Genomic DNA, 21,319 nt, shown 5'->3' with positions numbered 1-21,319 from the left:
AGCATAGCATCGCTGCTCCCAGCCATCTGGTTGAATGTATTATGGAGCTACGCTCCATCTTAATCTCAGAACATTGACTGTACCTCCATCGGTTCTCTGTATCTACAGGGTAAACATTTTCTGAAATTGTATTTTGCAGTTTAGCTTGTTTCCCTAAACTGCTTGTGTTTCCTGAACAGAGGAATTTATTTTTTTATCCCACCATGCATAGGATATTCAATTTTGAGCAGACTTTCATAACGTAAAATGTATTTTCTCAACCAGAAGAGAAGCATATACATTTAATTTGTAATATAAATTAAACCAAGCACACTATTTAAATGAAAATCCTGCAAATTAGTTTTCCAGAAAGACAATGAGCCCGAGCATAAAGCCAAAGCTATAGGGACGGCTTGAAAACAACATGGTGATGTCCCAGAGGCCCCAGATCTCAATCCAATTCATCATTTGTGACTGGACTTGAAAAAGGCTTTTTTCGCTCACTACCTTAATGCAACCAGACAAAGATTGAGCAGTTGTTTCAGAGACAAATGGGGAGAATCGTGACCTATTAGAGACCTTTCCACACAGACTCAACTGCTGCCAAAGGTGCATCCTGTAATTACTGGCTTTATAATGGGTTAACACTTATGCAAACAAGTATTTGGAATTCTATGCTTGGCATTTTCTTTTTATAAAAAAAAGTCACATTAAATCTACTTTGAGTTAATGTTGTAAGACAAAATGAAAACGGGGTGGGGTGGGGTGAATACATTTCAGAAGAACTGCATATACTCAATGTAATCTTTCCAATTATATATCCATGTATTTTAGATTTTGGATTATTTATATTTTACATGTAGGAAAACATGCAGCTCTTTTTCAGTCTAACACACTTCCTTCTCTCCATCACATCACACACAGGAAACAGGAGAGCACACTGACATGTCTATTTATACGTCCTTCTGCACTTACGTGGTACATAATGACACCGCCACCAAACAACAGCCCCGGAGCTTTTTATTGAATGACACTCGGCTGCGTGATGGCAAATAAGAGAGCTTTAAATACATAAAGGGAAGCTGACGTCAGTGTAAGATTAAGCTGCAAATTACAGAAGTCATTTAAAGTCTGTGAAGCTTTTCCATACAAATACACAGTGGTATATGAGCGCTGAAACAAACCGGTTCAATGGAGAGATGAGAACAGACATAAGGACAGCCCAACCCTCTGAGGGCATGGATGATCGCTCTCCGCCATGATGAGTTCCAACAACCCCCCGTCTGTCTCCGAGCCACCCTCGCAGGTCCTTCCCTGGTTTTACTGTGGGAGAGGCCGGGTTAACTAGGTCATTATCAGGCGTGTGAGACGGCGCATCACTGCAAATAGGTGTAACACACATGAGGAGATTTGTTCCTGCCTTCCATCACAAGAAGCACACTGATTTATAGATTTAGAAAGGGTTTGATGTTAGGAACATTTAAGTCACTTTTAGTCGTCTCAGTGTTTTCATATTTGCCTTGCACCAAGCGTTTTACTCCAATTTGCTCAATGAAGAACAGCAGAAGTGGCACAATGATAATCACAGTAATTGGCAACAGTTGCCATCCCTTTATTGTCATTTAGAGGACTTGTAGTGGAAGAAAAATGACCTCTGATATGTCCAGTAACATCCTCATCAGCAAGCTATTTTCCTTACCTCAAAGCTTAATTAATGACATAGATATAATAATAATAATAATAATAATAATAATAATAATAATAATAATAATAATAATAATAATAATAATACATTTTATTTTGTACAGCGCTTTACACATACAATAAAATAAATAATGAAAGGCAGAGAGATGACATTATAACAGAAACATGTTGCAACTTCACTCTCAATTTGGCCTGATAGTGGACATATTTAATCAAATGAAGTTCAATTTAATTTACAGCATCTCATCCATATTGGGCACCCAGAAACCATTTGCAAAAGTATCATAAAAAGTATGCAATAAAACTTAAAATGATTAAATGAAGAGATTTTTAATGTGATCAAAAGACTCTTTCTTACTATGGGCTACAACATGAACATAGAATTGTGGTCATGTTTTTGTTTTTTTTTGCTCTTCCCACTGGTTTGAAGTGGCATCCAGCAGTTATGGAGCACATTATTGTTCATGTGGGGAAATGTTAACTCAGAAAGGGAAATATCTGTCTCTTTAGATGCTAAATGCTCCACTATGTTCACCTGTTAGTTGTTAACTTTGTCTGTGTTTTGTTTGGTGCTGGGCAGGTAGTGTACAGACAGGTCTTTAGTGCTTCTGAAAACAGCTGCAGCTGGAAATGACGCTATGAGAACAATATGACTGAACTCTGTAGCACTGAGAGGAACTCTAATCATCTGTGGGTTCATAACTTTGCAGCATTCACACAAGTTGTCCCGTGGTCTATTGTTAATATGAAAATATTGATTATATGTGCTTTAATGATGTGGAGAAAAACTTGTTGTTCAACGTCTTTAATGGTGACTCTCCATACAGGATGTCACAGTTATCACACTTTGCCACAATCAAAGGTGACATCCAATTGAAATGAAATGTGTTGCTGTCTACCACAGTGGTGACTGTCAGGGGGAGTCGTGAGGCTGTTTGAAACGGCAGAGTCACAGCTGATTGCAGATGACAGAAAGAGAAAATAGCTAGTCAGTAATTGCTTTTTCTTTGTGGACCCTGTAATTTGCCAGATCACGCCGCTTCCAGTGGCTCCATCGTTAGAGCATGCCTGTTTTCTTAACATGACTTGTCGTGACTCGTGACAGCAGTTTGGGATAAGGACATACACGTGTCCTACACATCTGATTTTTGCACCTTGTAAAGGGGTGACAGCCCCTTGGAAGACAGTGAGTGCTCACATATGGGAGAGAACAGAGGGTGCTGGAGGGGGAAAGATAGCATATGTCTGTGACATGAGAAGTGCCAAGGTGATCTATTGAGGCTTTGATATTAACAAGAGCAAAGCAGAGCAGGAAACTGTGTGTGTCAGTGTGTGTGCGTGTGTGTGCGTGTGTGCATGTGTGTGTATGTGTGAGTCTGTCAGCAGAGAGTACATGTCTCTCTGTGAATAATCATTGTATTTTAGATAATTGTGGGTATTTGGTTGCCCCTAATGATAACCTAATCCTCCTCTGTCTCTTTCTTTTTTCTGTTTTTCTTCTCCTTTTAAAATCTTTTCACTATAAAAAAAAAAGCAAGAATAAGTATGGTTTGGCTTGTTTGAATTTTAAAGACAGACACCATATTTTGCTCTCAACAGAGTCTGCTTTCATTTGTTGATGTCAGTACCTTTAAAGTCAGACAGTGCTGCATAATCTGGTAGTTTTGATATCAGACTGGTTTGATGGAGGACAATCTTAAAGAAAGCAATTGTTTTTTAGGCCCATATAGATTTTTGTGCAACTCTGTACATTCGAGAACTTAAAAAAAAATGTAATCAACAGTTGCATTTGGTATGGGTTCAACTCTGCAGGCTTCCATGTGCACCTTCACATTTGCACCTCTACATGTATGTTTTTGAACTTTGTGTGCAGGACTCTGTGTGCACAGCAGTGGAACAAATACGCTGCGTTTGGACAGAAGGATGTTTTCCAGGTTCTTATCCACCGCGCCACAGTGTATAATTTGTCCCAAAGCCGACTAATTGATCAGCGTCTTGTCTTCCAATAAGTTCTCAGAGTGGTGTCTGGTCTGCTGTGTGTTTCAGCTGCTGCCTCTGCTAGCTGTCATATCGGTTTAGGGACAAGCGGAAAAAGGAAGACTATTCATGTGGCCTGCTTTCAGATTTTCTGTGTGTTCTAGGAATTTTCAGCCTGATTAAACTATTCCCCTTTGCTCTGACAAATCATTGATGTAAATTTGTATTCATTTTCCCGCTGTTTACCCAGTGTATGATGTTTTGATGCAACAGTACGAAAGGGGAACAAGGCGTACACCCTTTGGCATTAGCATAACCCTTCCACTCCTGTGAGTATGATAAGCCTGGGGGACAATAGCTTCATGCTGTAGCACTCTGCTTGCTTGCTTTGCTGAATCCCAGGCTGTGTCCCGGTTCGCCTGGCTGTTCCCCGAGGGCCTGACTACTCTGCTGCCTGCATTTCTGTCTGCCTGTCTAGCTTCTTACTCGCTTGTCTTCCCATCATAAAACTGAATTGAGATATTCCTGGCAGAGTTATACCTTCAAGGAATAGTTAGGTATTTTTCCAGAGACATGCTTATTTACTTTCTTTGTTAGATGATCAATATCTGTCTGTTGAAAATGAAGCTGGAGCTAGAGGACGGTTTGCTTGGAATACAATCTGGAAAGAGTTGGACAGAGCCCAGCTCGCTGGTCGAACCTGTTTTCTAGCCTTTTAGCTAAACTAAGCTAATTGTCTCCTGGCTCCAGGTTCACATTCAAAGGGAAAATTTGAGAGTGATATCAACGCTCAGGAAATGTCTATGTTTTAGTTTTGCACAACACACATCCCCGGGTGATAAATACAAACCCGTGACTCAACATTAGCTTAGAGAAGACGATTCCTGCGAGATGTTTTTAAAAAAGCTGCACTTCTGTCGTGATGGATGAGGTAGTCTGATTCAAATATCATCGCTATTATCCACTGTGTGAAAAATGTCTGGCCATTGCAGCTGCTCACGCTTCCAGTCAATATTTGGATGAGGGAAGAGGCACATTACCTTCAGAGTGTATTTATAAAAGCGAGACTCTTCACTCGGGGAGCAATGGGAACATTACCTCAAAATGTGTTCTCAGAAATTCTCAACAAGCGCACAGTCACATTTGCTGGATGCTATTACCAATTATCTCATCCCTCTGTGTGTTTTTGTAAGGCTTTATGGGCTCTCTGAGCTTTGTTCATCCTTGTTATTGCGGTTGCTGTTTGCCATCATTTTTTTGTTTTACAGCCTGAACTGGGACAGAGTGTTGGAGAATGCACAGCCACACAAATCAGCAATACAAATACTGTGTGTGTGTGTGTGTGTGTGTGTGTGTGTGTGTGTGTGTGTGTGTGTGTGTGTGTGTGTGTGTGTGTGTGTGTGTGTGTGTGTGTGTGTGTGTGTAATATGAGGTTTTGAGCATTTTCTGGACAAGAGCCGTAAGCTGAACATGTTCCAGATATGTAAGAATGGAAGGGAGGCAGTTTTGGCAACAGTTGTCCAGAGGGGCCTCTCGTAAAGTACACACTTTAATTTGATTTGATTATTCCTGATGTTTGCCATACAAAGTGTTGCATAGGTGCAGCCTGCCCTTCAAGCTGTTCATGGGCCAAGGCTTCTATAATCTTCAAGGCCTTATTACTTGAGGAGATCCACATGTGCGCTGACTGAATTGAACTTTCTTTGACCTGCAGTCTTTTTCAATTTAAAGTGAGACTTGCAAGGGACATTTGCAAACAAATTGGTCAAATGCAAGGCAACAGATGTCGTGATATCATCATTTTAACGGGTCAAGCTGCAATTCTGCTGGATCATACATTTCGCATAATGCAAGGATGAACTATGTCATTTTATTACATACCCCCCCCTTGACTGGTTAAAGCCTACGTCTTTCATTCTTGCCTAGTTTTGGAGGTATCGGCCGAGAAGCTGTTTGCCTTCTCTCCAATATAATATAATATATAATGGGAATGTATAGCAATCGGCTTGTGGTGCTCAAAGTGATGAGAAAATACATTGAAAACTCAAAAGCAATGTCTCTTTCCACAAATCATGACCCAGAGACTAAACCTTGTTGTGATCATTTTCATATAGGAACTATGGTTAAAACAAAAATAGTCCCACTTTTTTCGAGAGAAGGAAGACATCTTTACCATCGATATCTAAAAAACAATGCAACTCACACCAACACAATCTAGTTTGATAAATAGCACTACAGGTAAAAGGAACAATGTGTATTATTCATTTTAGGGTGAACTCTTCCTTTAACACAAAGACTGTAAACAGGGGAAACGGCTTGCCTGTCTCTGTCAAACAGTAATAAAATCTTCCTACATCTACCTCTAGGGCTCTCTAATATAATACAGTTACTTTGTATCTGTGCACCCCTGAGCTCTGGCTACTGCACTCTTGAAAGAGCACACACTGCACTCATACACATCATCATGACATCGCCATTACTTTTCAAACAAAATATGCACACAAAGCTTTTTTATCTCAGATCCGCTCTAGATAACCAGGCTGCAGCTCAAAGTCCTGCCTGACTAATTCCACCTCCTGACTGAGGTGAGAATGTCTCTTGCCCAAACGCCATGTCTCCATTCCCTCCAGGGCAAAAAGAAAGGTGTCTCAGTGTGTGTGTGAATGTGTGCGTCAGCATGTGTCACTGATAGCTTTGGAGCCTAAATAAACACGACAAAGCAGACGTTCTTTGGCTCTGCCATAAACACAAGCCTTATCCGCCTTGTCTATGTGTTGTCACAAAGAACATTTGCAATTCATGTCTCTCTCAGGGTACGCTGCGTTCCCCCTGGTTGCTGAAGCAAGAGAGAGTCACATAACCTCTGGGAATAATTGCAAGTGCATCTGTGAGTGTCCTACTTACTTAAATATGTCAAAGCAGATTGAGCCTTTATTTCCAATATGTCACAGTCTTTATTCCTGCGTTATTTTCTCTGGAAAAAAATCCTGAATAGTTGGGCAAATTCTGATTTTACAAAAGGAATCCGCTTTCTCATGTAATGTGAGCCCATATTTAAGGAATAGTTCAACAATTTTGGTAAATATGCTTCTTTGCTTTCTTGCCGAGAGTAAGATCGATACCACTCTCATGTATGACCGCTCAGTATAAGCTAGAGCCAAGAGGCCATTAGCTTAGCTAAGCTTAGCATAATGAGTGGAATCGGGGGGACATAGCTAGCATGTCTCCGTCCACGCGTGACAAAATCCACCTATCAGCGCAGACAAGACCAATAAATAGTCCAGCACGTGCCCTCCATAAAACCATAACTTGTTGTTTCTTTTTCTTTTCATACAAATGTCGTTTTTTGCAACGATTAATCAAACCAGAGTGTGTTACTGAGCTCTAGAGGTGCAGGGGTGGCAGAGTTTGCTACCTTAAGAACAGAGGCAAGGAAGAGGTTTCCTGTCTTTATGCAAAGATAAGCTGAACCGGCTATAGCTTCATATTTAGTGAGCGTCTTCTCATCTGACTCCTCTGGCAAGAAAGGCAATAAGTGTTCTTTCCAAAGTGTTGAGCTATTCCTTTAATATTACTGATATAGGCAGTAGTGAAGCATGGTCAACCTGGACATTAAAGCACCACTGCCAACTCAAAGGAAGGTGCAAAGCACAATTTTACAATTTTAAACCATAGCAAAAAAATAAATAAGAATCCTTAGCAACCATTAGCAGATTAGGCTGCACAACAATTTCCAGAGTTTTGTCACTGACATTCACAAAGTGCTAATTCCCCCATTCTGTAAATACTACATAAGTTCTTCCCACTCTATATTACTCCTCTCCTCTCCTTTAGAGTTTGTCCAGCCATGGGAACTTTCAGGAGGAGGGGGGGGGGATAAGAGGCTGGAGCATGAGAAGAACGTGATTGGCCAAGAGGCAGGAACCACTCTGACATGATTGGCTGTGAGCCTGGGAGCTGTGAGCAGAGTTCCCTCCTTATTCCAGAGAGCATCAGTGAGCAGCGGAGTGGGACTTGCTGTGTGAGAGATGCACACCGGATACTTTTGTTTGTTTTGGTTTCTCTGTTTATGATTCTAGGAGAGCAAACGCAAGACACCGCACGGCAGACAGGAGTGGATAAATAACCGTTTTCTGGAACTTTCTCAAAAAGATATAAAGTAAGTTATAATAAAACCCTATTTTTCTCCATGTCACTCCTCTGTAGTGATAACTGTAACTGTAGTACAGCAGCTCTTCTTGCTATTGGCTTACTATTTGAGAAAAAGTGACACATCACATATAACAAAACATATAACAATAAATCAGTAATTGTAATGACATGTGATACACAATGTGATAGAATGATAACAAATGCAGACACAGATACATCACAATAAACTCTTTACCACAGTTTATATTCTGAAATTAGAAGTTGTGTGCGTGCATGTGCACAAGTGTGAGTTATTGTGTTTATGTACACATGCATGTACATGTATGAACCTAGATGTGTACATCCCTGGGATTACTGAGAGTGTACTTGCACTCTGTGTCCGAGGGATGAGGCATGGTGCTTTAGAGCAGGGGACGGTGCAGTGCGACTTCACGGTGACCAACCTCATCTGCAAACTTGTCACCGCAATGCTTTGCGTTGACAAGAGGAGCTCAAGGACTCCCCTTCCCAAATCTCCCGGTGTGACTTTCAGGCTGCAGGGTGGTGGTGGCGGTAGTCGGCTATAAATAGGCCTGCTCCAAATTGTGCTGCAGTCACACATAAATCCAGAGTGAACAGGAAATGACACAGTCATTGTTTGTATTCGATGTCGTGAGTACTTTGATCCTCTCGGCAGTTACAAAAAATGTAATTTGAGTCCAGTGTAAACACAGAGTAAAACCCTAATAGATTGAGAGAAAGGCAAACTGAATTCAACAGACATGGACAGTAGAAGGAGACAGAATATTATAGCATCAATGTGTGTGTGTGTGTGTGTGTGTGTGTGTGTGTGTGTGTGTGTGTGTGTGTGTGTGTGTGTGTGTGTGTGTGTGTGTGTGTGTGTGAAAAGTGTTGGCATGTGTCAGAGTTTTCTTTGTTAAACTGCCATATGTGTCAGAGCAATACTCAGCAACTCCCCATATTGCCATTAAAGGAGGTTATCACCTCTGCTGCTTAGCCAAACAACAACTCCCTTGGTTTTCCATAGATATTCTTATCAATTACTCGTCAAAGTGGTTTACAATAGCAATATATATAGCAGGTGTCTTTGCGAATGTGGCGGACCATACAAGGAGCAGAGCTTTGTCTTGTAATAATGTGTACTCACTGAACACAGTGAGAGTGAGTTTAAAAAGTTACATCATACAGTATCATTACACATGAAATAGACCCAGGAGGGTTTATTGTAGAGCCAGATGACCAGCTAACCGACATATGGACTTGTTTATGTTTCATATCCCAACGCCCTCTTAGGTAGAGGCAGAAATGGCATTGTTATAAAGTTTTCTTCATCAATAAAAGCAGCTTGCCATGACAAAGTAAACTGTTTCTTTTTGTTTTACTTTGAAGCCATTTAAAGATAAGAACTTTTGCATATGACATCAACTTTTTAAAAAAGCCGCTGTCTCCTGCCCTTTGTTACTTCAAAGCCGGGGGTCGGCCTGCTGTTTCTAATAAATACCCGTCCGCCAGCCTTCTTTTCTCCGAGCTCCTTTATTGCAGAGTAGAACACAGGGTGCCTTGTGTTCTACCTGACCTCTACTATGCAAATATATACCGTCAGACTGCCAGCCAGCGCTGCACTCCACCTCAACATGGATGAGTCTGCAAGATGAGAGAGCGACACTAAACCCATTGTTTCACCTGTGCATTACCTGAGATAGAGGATGTAGTCACACACATGCTGAAACTCTGACCTGTATGACAGCACTCTCTTCCTCACTTCTAGTCCTGTGATGAAGCATCTACTTTGCAAGTCAGAATAGGCTGAATAATGGATGCCTGCACTGACTTGAAAATTACTGTAAAAACCACAAAGCGTCGAAAAAAATGATTATGGAGCACACATTAAATTTGTATTCCTACAAACCTCTGTATCCCCAATGTGATTTTGCCCTGGGTCTCTTTTCTGAATGAGTGTTGCTGCTTGCCAGTGTGAGAAAAAGCGAGGACAGAGTAATGAGCTTGGCTAGATGTACTCTGTGTGTACTGCACAGGGACAAAAAGCACCTGCGCTGCCCCTGATGTCTTAATATTGAAGAGGATCTCTGCAGCTCTGAGTGAAATAGCGAGCGCTGTAGGGTTTACGAGTTTCCAGAGGTTAAGGGTCAGGGGTCAGGCTGCAATGTTTGGCGCCAACAAAGTCAAATGTCAAACGTTTCCCTGAGCCATTCTTGGCATTTTATTAGTGGGAGTTAATGGAAAATTAAACCGTTTGCGTCCCAAGCATATTCATTACTGTAATAAAGGCTGTGTTTGTTTTCCTCCACTTTTCTGGCAAGGGATAGTATGCAAAGGTCCTCTTAACCTCTTGTGCGGAGGCACTGCAATATGCATGCATATACACAGACATGCACACACAAACGCTTATATGAGTGAGCAGTGCCAAAAGCATTTAAGTATCTTTAAATTGGAAACCCCGTTCCCATAACAATGAGCAGGAAAGTCTCTGTGTACTCAGGGCTTTTAGAGGTCATTCTGGGACTTCGCTGGTCTACAGCGCTTCAGTAACTGGGCTGGTTGATTGATTGTAAAAGTCCAGTCCTTTTAAAGAGATGCTTGAAAGGTATTTTCATCAATTACGTTTACATCTGCTTTTAACTTGTGACAGGAAACATGTTTCAAATAAGGTTTGTTGCCTGGGTTAAAGATGCTCCCAGCCTCCAGATGTTTGGCCGTATTGTCATGAATCCCTGTTTGATATTATATCCAAGGTGTTTGACCCTTGTAGCTGAAACTGAGTCGCTTCCAATTACTCGCCCTTAAAAGGCAGCACCGTAAGCATGCCTTGAGACCATCCCATGACAGATAGCAACATACGAGACATGTACAAAACATGCATAGAGGAAAAGATCTACGCTTCTTCCTCTCTGTCTTCCTCTCTCTCTCTCTCTCTCTCTGTAGTAGGGCCCAGTAATCAATGACCTTCAGCACAGCTGGATGGTATCAAGGGAACCACAACACAATGTCTCACTATGAAGCCACACTGTCATGGTCAGCGGTGGGACAGATAGCCTTTAACTGATGTCATGTACACGGACATAAGCAGGGACTGACGAATGACGGGGGTCTCTGCCTCTGCAGCAGCATCTGTGTGTGATGACTTTGTTACGTTAGGCAGGAAGAATGACCTCCAAGGGACTTGAGAGAGGAGAAGAAGGAGAAGAAGAGAGAAACAGCTGGGGCCTTGTGCTTCCCTTTCACGTTGTTAAACTGGAAGTCCTGTCACTGTGTCTGTTAAAGAGCGACAGTACTTTAACAGCTGGTGATCTGGGATCTGCCCTCAGAATCTGCCTAATCGTGGAGGGAATAGGTGGGGTGGCTTGATAATGTCTCAAGAGAGAGTGATGGTATGCGCCGGTCATCGTTTTGGTCATCTCTCGCACGGCACATCCTGGTGCTTTGTTTAGTGAACGCAGAACACTTTGTTTTCCTGGACTGCAGTAAAACTTTCCATAAACAACTGTTGACATTTTCTATGTTTGGAATGGGTCACGGCAATGTTGATGATAAGATGCAGACACATGACCAGAAACTCTTGTGCCCCTGATGACTGTAGGGGCAATGTTTTCCTTTGAGTCCATCACACAAACACAGGAAGGCTCCGTCCAACACAATAGCACAGTATCACACGCAATAGGGAAAAATGAGCACGACTTTCAAGCATTTGAGAGTTGAGCGGCGCGGAGAAACGAGCGTATTCAGCACTAAATGATTGTTCTTGCCCCACCACAGCGTCTCCAACAGAGTGAAGCAACTGGATAGTGTTGCACTGTAACGTATCAACTTGTCTCTCATAGAGAAGTGATTGCAGTGCTTGGAGTAAGCGCACACCGCAGAGTAATTGGAGTTAAGTGCCTTTGACAGCTAGTGTTGGTGCAAGGAAGGGATGAATAAACATAAGGGGTGGCACATGGATTATTTGATTTTTTCTCCCTGCAGCAGGGCCAAAAAGGACTCACTTGAGCTTACTTCTGGTATTTGTAGTCTTCGCCTTCCCCTGAAATAAATCCACTAGATGCATGCTTTTCTGCCAGTAGAAAGACGACTTGCCAGTTGGCAAGAGTTATATTAAAACAAGGGCATTTGGTCAGGTGACCTATATTATTTATCAGGTCATGGTCCTGATAAGAGCCTTGCTTTTAGTAGGGCACTGTGATGGAGTGAAGCCAGCTAGCTGAACATTAGATCAGGCTGTCTTTGCTTGCATCGCTCCACTCAAAAGTAAAACCCTTTGAAACACACATCCAATGTGTCCAATACAGAGTTTATTTAAAGTTATTTAAAGTAACAAACTGGCTCAGCAATGGTCAGGTCATAATAATTGTGTTTTCACTGTGCTTCCCACTGTTTCTCCATTAAATTATGTTTCTCCTGAATTAGGGTTGGGTACCCCCCAAAAAGAACTGGCTGGTACAACTTGTACAACATGTGTCTGCCCACATCATTTGGCAAAATTTGTTAGCTGTTACAAACTGCTACACTTGAGGGCGGGGTAAAAAGCCTGCTGTCGACCTCACATGTTTGCCGTGACTTGCGCTTTCTCCAAACACCTTTTATTGCCTGTTTTATACTTCCATTGACTGCCTGGTGTCTCCTCACTCACTACTCTTAATCGGCCCCCGATTGCAAACTTCTATTGTTTTGGACGGTGTGTTTGGCTAACAGCTAACAGCTTATGAAACTACACACACACGCTCAGCTGCTGCTCTTCGTGAAGATACACAGTTACTCTGTGCCTCTTAATTGTACGCCAACCTCATGTTTCCATGCAAATTTTTGAAATAATACACCAGAAGCCTAAATAAACGCTTCAAGTCTCGGTTACACACATGAGATGAAGCTGAGACACACACCTGCACAGAGCCAGTGCAGACGAAGAATGTGAGCGTATCTGTTGTGTGAAACATGGGAGTGAAAAACATGTCTGATCCACTAGATGGGGAGGTTGGCCAATTTTGTGGTTTGTATTCATGTAATCAAACAATACATCAGTGGCCTTTGCAGACACACCTGGTGGAGATCTGTACTCTACTGAGTGCACCCTTCTAGTGACTCATCCCGATGTCGTGGAAATCTGTCTTTGATGTGACTTGTGAGTGAGAACAACATTTTTTATAATAAATAAAAACAGATAAGCTGTATTATAAATATTAATATGGGTTTGGAGCATATTTCCCCCAAAGCTGTTTCCTGTTTACTCATTTCTTATTTTAACTTGGGCCAGCAATGAAGGTTATAAATTGGCTTCAGCCCATTCACATACTTATTTCCCGTTATATCGGTATCATGGGAAACACAACATGGCTATTCCATACAATGTCGCACACAATGTCCTCACACACTTTATATTCCTCTAATCATCAGACAAATGTCATATCCTGATATAGACAGCGTGCTTTATCCACCATCATAACATCTAATCGGCCAATCTTTTTGGTTCATGCCACTGCTGCTGCACTCGATGCCCTCTATTGCCAAATGTAAGCTTATATTTGCTAATAGTCATCAGAGGTTGCATATGAAGTGGATTTCTGGATGAAGATCAAGCTCACTTATTTCCTCTGATAGTATATTATTTGGAATGTTCAGAGTTTATTTATTGGGGAATAACCATGCTGGTTGATGCCCGACTCACACATTTTAGATTCAACATGTGTGCGGTTCTATATCTAATTAGTTTTTTTCGTTTGTCGCAGCCTGTGGTGTGATGGGTTCAAAGCCTATAGACGCCGAATAAACCTATTGCACATTCAACTGGCTGACTGAAATAGTGGAGTGTAAATTAGGTGTGTTTCACTCGCCATCAAAAGGCCTATATTCTACACTGAAAAGCACACCACATAATCTTGTTGTTACAGCACAACAATACAGTCCCAATATTAGCTCACCATCACATACAGATATCTGAATGTCCCATCATTTTCTTCCCCATAATGCCATTTATCTGTTATTTATCTGCAAACAGATTTCAGATGGGGCTTCACTGCACACAGACACACAAAATGTACCCTCGAAATGAGTTTGACCTCTTCCTGGTTACATTTGTCAGCTGGTTCAAACTAGATGAATGCTCTCTGTAGTAAAACGTCACTCTCTATTTTGCTTTCTCACTCCTACTCCCTGTTTCTCTCACAACAGTGGGTGGAAGAGTATTCGGTGGAGTCTCAGGGTCTAATCCAATGTGACCATCTAAGGATGTTGGCTCACAAGCCTCTGGGCAGACCTAAATTAATCTCATAGCCATCTCATAACATGTTGATCTTCAACATAGAGATGTGTTCGCACTCGGCTCTGTCTAATAAATCAGTCAAACAAATGATCAAGTTATACGGAAGCGGGGCTTTAAACAACGTAGCGAATATAATTGAATGGACACAGTAGAAGTATTACTTAACTAAATAAATACAGTATAAACTGCGTGCTTTGCTGCATTTGCTTAAATAAGCTTTTGTGAGGTTTCATGCACTGCAGCATTGGCTTTTTTAGGGTGATGTAAGGGTTGTTTTTACATTACATTCACAAATTCTATAGATTAAATAGCTGAGGGAAATCAAGAGTTTGAGATAAATCTGTTCTGCCATTTTACTTTGACTCTGAATCAGCAAGTAACTAATGAAAATGTTTTCTCTGGATGAACAAGTTGGCAAATGCATGTCTGTTGGAAAATGTTTGGTTTTATGGTTGTCTGTTATTACGTAGACAAGATGCCCACATTTCTGTGGTTTGATGCTGCTTCAAGTTGGCACATCTAATCATTGCAGGGGTTCACTGGAGAAATCAGCCCTGCACTCCTTGTATTTCTGCCACTGGAAATGTTTTATAAAAACATGATTACAGATATGTAATCAGCTTTCTGGCTCTCCCCATGTAATCCGAGGCCAAAGTAAGCCTCAGAGGCTGGGCCTTCTTTACATAACATGAAGAGAAAATCACAAACAACATTTCACCTCTGAGCAGCTGAGTTTTGGCCCCCCTTTCCTTAGCTCATTGGTCTGTCTGCTTAGCTTACCTTAACCCAGTTTAACAGTCACACAGCCAGCCCAGGGGAGGGAGCTCCTCCACTGGGAATAACATTCACCACACGCAGCATCATTGACTCATGTGTTTCACCAGCTCAGCTGATTTTAAAGGCCCCATGTTCATTTGTGCTAGAATACAGTTCTGTAGAGAGAAGTCTGCACAAGCTCAAACTCAGGGCTGTAGAGAGGAGTTTGAACATTATCATGTGAGGGTCACTTAAGGACAAAACAAAACTACAACTAAGATATACTAAGGTACTCCTCTGCCCTCACTGCGGGTGTAAGTGCACAACTCAAGATATTCCTGAATGTATGCTTACGTACCAGTGGCTAACGTTAGCAAGCAAGCTAAGAACGTAACCATAGCGATTTAAGCTACCCCACGTTGTGAGCACGAGGCCTACTCCTCCTCTTTAGATGGAGGATACCGTTACCCAATCCCCTGTGGCAACACCTCTCGGACCAATTAGCCCTCAGACGATGAAACTGATATGAATCATCCATCAAACTCCTTGTAAGTCAGCAAGCAAACCCAACACACAAAATGTCGAAGTAACTGGGATAGGTTAAGTAAATGAACAGCCAACGCAGCGTATTTACTACATTTTAAAATAAGTTACTGTTTAACAACTGTTTGGAGCACATTACTAACGTTAAACATTGCACATAGAGTCCACAATACTACAAATAAATGTTTAAAATATATAACAGTTAGCCAAGCAGTAAACATTTAACTTGATTTAGAAGTTTAGAACGCTACTAGCATTCTGTGATGGCTAGCTTCATTCAGAACTAGCTGGCTAGACTGCCATTGAACTGTGCCCAGTAGTGGTTGCTACTAGCAACAACACCCAACTGAAACCAATAGTGGAGAGTGCATAGGTCAATATATAGAAAGAAAGACGATGAAATTGTATGTATAGTTATAACTTACATGCATAAAGTAGGCTAATTCTCTGTGTTTGTGTAACAGAGTCAACTTTACTGTTAAAATGTTGTATTATAATTACACAAAATATATGTAAATAGTCATAACCCGACATGTTATACCTCCAGATTTAATAAGTGGAACGGTTGAGACTCCAGTGTTATTCCCCCAGTTTCTTTGGTCCCCCCTATATATGCTGTCCCCTGCCCTCACGTCTCCCCTTTTGTTGATATAATGCATTGGAGAGGTGAGTGATCTAGCTCCACATTATTTTATTGTAATTCACAATATAGATTTCACTAAATAATTGTGTATTTCTGTTGGACCACTACATAACTACCACTGAGTATAGTATTTTTTCTGTTTTTGTATTAAGTTACATTTACGAGTTTGCCTACTATCTTACACTTTGTGTGGTAAGCTAATGCCTCGTGTTTTGTGCTTATTCAATTGTATAGGAGCTGAAGTGCCGTTTACAGCTACTGACCGGTGGGTTTTACATTTTTATTTCTGTCAGATCTGCCGGCATAAAGACAATAAACGGAGACCGCCTCCAAAGGGTATCCAGTCTCGGGTCTCTTCCTTCTCCAACACAACACAACGCAGACAACACCGATTACATTTGGAACAAATAAAGTTGCAATGGTTTGTAAAAGTCTTGGTGCTCTGGGATACTGTGTGTGCATTCACGTAGAAGAAATTGGGCCTTTTAAAACATTGTGGGTGAGAAAAGGTGCAACACTGACGCATTCACAGGAGCTGGAGCTATTGTGCCAAGGGAAAATCATGTCCTGTCTTCGGGGGAAATATATCTTATGTACTTGGACACAGCGTCAGATATTTTTTTCTCTGTGTGTTGGCAAACCTCTGATAGTACGACTGTGTGCTGTGAGCTTCACAATAAGCAACAATACATTGGAAAGTAAATGAGACTTTGGCCTGGATTGTTATATGATACTTTATAAAATAAGTAAGGCTGCTAACCATGTTTCTAATGAGGCCAGCCCCCAACATAAATGCATCCGCCTTTGCATCTGTGTTTAGTTTGGTACATTTCCCCAAGTCTATGTTAACATATGGACAATAACTGCTGAGGCACTCAGGATTAATTAGTCAGTCATTGCCAGTCATTCCCTAACTAGCCGGGTCATTAGAGGGGCAGAAAACCACTAGGACTGGGTTTGCGACCTTGGCATTAAGCAGCATGGCTGTGTTCAGACACTCATTAGTGTCCCATATTGAAGCGCTTCTGATGAGAGAGATGCTTGCTGAGATTGGCCTCACCATTCGCGTGCCGGCTGTTTTCTGCTGGGCTGTACAGATAGGAGTGAGTCATAGGCCAGCTCTGCAGGGCCTACTCCTGCTTCCTTGGGTCAGTGATGTCATTCGGCCGTAGTGGGCCATGTGTATGAGAGAAATTAAATCGTAGACAATGCCTTGTTTGTGCAAGAGGGATGGAAAAAAGGGCACTTGGTGGAGGACAAATAGAGAAACACGTCTAAAATGCTTAAAAATGTGCGTTATTATATCAGCAGAACAAGAACTGGCGGGCGTACAGAATACTGGCAGTTGCTATGTAAACAATGTATAGTGTGAATTAAGATAGTTACTACTAAAAGGACAACATATAAATTGTGTCACATGGTTTTTAGTAAACATTTTAGAGGACAGAAAATGTATCAGGAGTGAAAAATTGGTGTGATACACAGTACAGGAAACTGCAGCTCTCTGGTGATCTCTGCTGGCACTTCAGAGCAGAGCAGCACGCTGTTTCATGCTGAACTCCTTGAATTTCTCTGTCTTAACTATTTTTTTTAAATATAGTGGGAATTACGTTTTTTCTATGTTATTTTTCAACGAATGTTTATTATCATTATACTGTTTGTTATTAACACACCAATGTGTTTTGTAGTTGCTACTGACTGATGCTGCGTAGTAATTCACTGCAGGCTTTACACAGCCATTTCTTTGGTTTAACTGGTCCACAGTGAGCCACAAACTGGTGCTGACACAAAGGCTTTCCTAATTATGAGCCAGTAGTAAGAAGAAAGAAGTTACACAGATTTAAAGGCCACAGACAACAGTCTCTTTCCTCCAGTAAGCCTCTAAATTGGCTCTTAAATCATATCACAGTAAAACAAGATATTTATTCTTACTTTATAGACCACAGTGTATGGCCAAGACTGATTAAATAACACGTAATTCACAAAAGGCAAAACAGCTGCCTGCTGTGGCTGGAACATTGACTGTATATAAGAAGTGGACGTAGTCACCGTGACCTCACACATTGGTTTGTGGACAGGCGTTATGGCCGTCTTCATCTTGTTTTTTTGGAACCAGAAGTGACACGAGAGGTTGGAGCTAAGTACAACCAAACACTTAACAAGACATTTTTAGATGACCAAAATTGTTACATTTAACTTTTATGCACTGAGTACACACCGTGAAAGGGTTAAAGTTGTAAACCAAAAACACGGACAACTCCCAGACCAGACAACAGCGTAGTTGCGACCTCTCAATCTCAAGGTAGAAACGCCCTAAAGCATACCCTGCTTTATCGTCTATTTTACTCTAAATGGGACCATAATTTATTAAATTAACATCAAGACTTGAAACTACGTTTCAGACACTAAACTCATGTTTACAATGTTTATTGGGGTGATAAATCAAGTGAGAAGAAGGGTCATTTTCTCATAGACTTCGTTTTGCAGCTGGAAGCATGGTTAATGAGTGCCATAAAAAGTTAACCAAACAGTAAAGTTGCAGACCTATAAACAGTGAGCTGAAATACCAGCACCATTTATAGTGGCATTCATTGTTGTTAAAAAAATGTGAGAGAATTCTCATATGTTTTTGATAGACCATAAAATCAGCATGAACTCTAATAACACTTACTCAAATAAATTTGGCAATATCTTTAAACATTTATTAAGTCATGAAGATTATACTTTAAAAAGATACTCCAGTGATATAGTATTGCACTGGTATTTAGTTGAGGGACTTGCAAGAGGCAGTTTTAAATTGGTTAAAATTAAGGCAGCAGAGTCTGAAACATCTTGACTGTTACTTACTTACATGACGAGTAAACAGACTAAATGTGTAAAATACTGCAGATGGACTGACTGTGATCAGAGCATTTTAATCAGAAGGGTTAGTGCTTCATTAACTGTTATGAATTAAAATTTTAACGAGATATCAAATTTAAAATATAAAAGCTTGAATGTCTTGTTTACCCTCATGATGTCACAAATGACCCTATCCTGAGCTCCTTTTTCTAAATAGCTTCAAAACCACATTAAAAAAAGCTAGTCACTTGGTTTACATGCATGCAACGTGTAATTTATCACATTTTGAAAATCTTAAAAAATCTGATGATGTGAAATGTTTTGAAGAGTTTCTTAAAATATTCCGGTGAGGAAAAATACATTGACCTGGCTAAATGGCATTTCAGTTGGTGGAGATAGAAAGCTTTCCTCTGCTGCAGCTCCCATCAGGCTTATGATCCAGACACGTTTTAATATAAAACCCTGCCAGGTGCAGCTCTACAACATCTCCTGCAGTGCTTAGCAGGGGCTTTGAGTGAAACTGAAAGTTCTATAGGCCCACATGCAGTCAAAGTTAACCTCATTAAAATAATCACTTTTGTTTTCCTATACCATAGGCTTCCTCATTTAATAGTTTTTTCAGATTTTTAGAACAAAAAAAAAGAAGACGTTATGAAACTGAGGCTCAGGAGCCTGAAGAAGAAGAACTTGGAATAGAAATGATTTCGACTTTTAGACTTTCATCTCTAATGCACAGTTGAATATCAAACTGTACTCCCACAACTGATGAACACAATTTCACAGCACAAAAAGCAAACAATAAAATATATGACTCATATTCGGGTCTGCCAGACAATTGGCGGAATATAAGACAATTATTATCAAGGAGCCAGAGGTGTGAGAGCTAATTTACATTTCAAGTTAATGTTATTGTATTTTTATCCCTGGTCCACCTGCTGTGAAATGGTTTCGAGCTGCTACAAAGGGCTCATAATCGTCAACCGAGTGCTACGGGAATGAATGGAAAGGAAATTTAGCTGTTTTGCCAGATATGGCTTTGCAACAGCTACTTTGAATTTATCCATACTTGAGAGTGAATTGGATCTCCAACATGCATATCATCATCTACAATTTTGAAGTATAGAATAAGGACTGTCATAATCCCTCCTGAAATAGAGAGCCTGCACCAAGTGACAGCACACATCTGTTGTCTGCATGCCGTGTGTCAGGTGTGTGTGCGCACATGTATGTTGGCATGCCTTTGAGTTTTAGTGCCTGAGTGTTTGATTGTACTACAGGAGGCGACAGCCCTCCTGTGGTTTGATCGTAGCTGATTTATGTGATGAATGGATTGAGGGATTGCAGTGGCAGTTAATGGTAGTCCTCAGTGTAGAGGACAGGACAAGGTCAGCCAGAGAAAAGCATTGACTGCTAAGGATGTGCTGCTTCTCAGTAGTGTCTCCGCATAGAAGAAAAATTAATTTAAAGTTGAGCCGGTCTTTGTTATTTGTGGTGTTGTGTCTTTTAGGTGCAGCACCACTTGGAGGAGCCACTGCTATGTTTGAGCTCAGTCAGTGCGGGCCGGAAGCCGGCTGCTGTTCAACACTGAGGATGAAGGCTTATTTTCTATTAATTTATTCCCCCTTCCAAAAGTGGTTCAGCTGTGATCTTAAAGCTGCAATCAGTGACCAAAATACAATTACCGAATCAATAGGATAATATTTGAGATGCCATCTTTAGATAAGTGAAGGAACTCCACGAGGTGGAAAAATCCACTTCAGTCGATGGCTGTGAAATGAGATTGATTGGATTGAACGCAGGTAGCTTTTAGTGAGCATAAAACAAGTGTCACTGCGTATTTACTCTGAAAACACTGTGATGTGCCTTATGATGGGTTGTAATTTATTTTAATTTGAAGAAGCAAAGATGGAGCTTTGCCTGATTTGTTTAATGATTGCTTCATTCCAGTATTTGCCATCTAGAATTGACTTTTAATGTATAATCTTCCAGTGACTTTTCTCCGCAATATTAGCGTGACAAATTTAGCAAAAAGCACATTTGATTAATATGGTCTATGCAGATCCGCCTACAAAGAGAATAAAAGTGACTGGCCATTTCAACAAAGCCACAGCGCCTGCTCATCTCAGCTGATTGAATGGCTACAATAAAAGGCTGAGATACTTTTGAGTGATTATTCAATAAGCAGCTGTGGGAGCTCAACAAGAAAAAGGAGACGTTTCACACAGTGGCTGAAATTTAGAGCACATTAGATAGCCATGACCTTCTACTGCCGCGTGAGGATAAACCATAGCTCAGCTAAATTTTTTGCTCACTCGCCTAATGTGATCACACAGGATAAACTCCCATCGCTCTCCTAAAGATGGCAGGAAGTTAATTGAAAACGCCAACAGAGAATGTATCAAAAGGACAGGGGGAAGGCACGGCACCTGAAGAGGGCAGGTTTCGTATCTGGA

The sequence above is a fragment of the Anoplopoma fimbria genome, chromosome 13 (genome assembly GCF_027596085.1).
Source record: "Anoplopoma fimbria isolate UVic2021 breed Golden Eagle Sablefish chromosome 13, Afim_UVic_2022, whole genome shotgun sequence".
NCBI lineage: Eukaryota > Metazoa > Chordata > Actinopteri > Perciformes > Anoplopomatidae > Anoplopoma > Anoplopoma fimbria.
The sequence above is the reverse complement of the archived record's forward strand: the minus strand, read 5'-3'. Positions refer to the sequence as shown.